The sequence below is a fragment of the Carlito syrichta genome, unplaced genomic scaffold (genome assembly GCF_000164805.1).
Source record: "Carlito syrichta isolate Samal-C Ts95f unplaced genomic scaffold, Tarsius_syrichta-2.0.1 Scaffold142982, whole genome shotgun sequence".
NCBI lineage: Eukaryota > Metazoa > Chordata > Mammalia > Primates > Tarsiidae > Carlito > Carlito syrichta.
Window position 1 is genome coordinate 3,918 of NW_007087078.1, and position 791 is coordinate 4,708.

The 791-nt window shown below is 55.0% G+C and overlaps 1 protein-coding gene across 1 annotated transcript in view; it reads right to left on the reverse strand.

The window, feature by feature from the left end:
• Window positions 1-791, reverse strand: part of LOC110594820 (tubulin beta-4B chain-like) — a gene marked incomplete at both ends in the record, with an annotated part of 8,028 nt that overhangs the window by 1,253 nt on the left and 5,984 nt on the right. The window lies entirely within an intron of this gene.

Sequence of the window (791 nt, forward strand, 5' to 3'; positions counted from 1 at the left end):
TCCGCCTCAGCCTCCCAAGTAGCTGGAACTACAGGCGTGCGCTACCACACCCGGCTCATTTTTTATTTATTGTAGAGATGAGGGCTCGCCAAGTTGCCCGGGCGGGTCTCGAACTCTCGGGCTCAGGCCATCCACTCACCTCGGCCTCCCAAAGCGCAGGATTACAGGCTGAGACACCGAACCCGGCTCGGGATTACAATTTAATACACACCATCTCCCCCACCTCCATATGTCTTATCTGTCATATGACCTTGCACAGGGTGCATCTCTGAAGCATGACCCACCTTCTGGGCTCCCTGGCAGGGAGTCAGCGATACATTGTATCTATTATGATTCTAATTATTATCAGAGGCTGGGTTGGGCTTCCTGGGCTGGCCCTCAAGTGAAGGCCAGGACTCCCAGGGCAGCCTCCTCCTCACCCCTCAAGACTTCCCCTCCTCCCACTTTAAGGGCTTCCTCAGCGATTGCAGGTGGGGGTGTTGGCCATGTGTTTGGGACTTCACCCTTGCCAATGGTCACTCATTTTGAGCAGTGGGGCAGAGCGGGGACCAGTGATTGTTGTCCCCCTCCGGGGACATCTGGCAGTGTCTGGAGACATTTTTGGCTGTCATGCCTCGATGGGGGTGTGTGTCTGTGTGTGCGCCACTGGCATCTAGTGGGTAGAGGCCAGGGGTGCTGTTCAGTGTCCTACGGTGCCCAGGACATCCCCAACACAGAGAATGATCCTGCCTCAAATGTCCACAGGGCTGAGGCTGACAACTGCTTTGGTTGTTTTGAAAAAAAAATTGAGT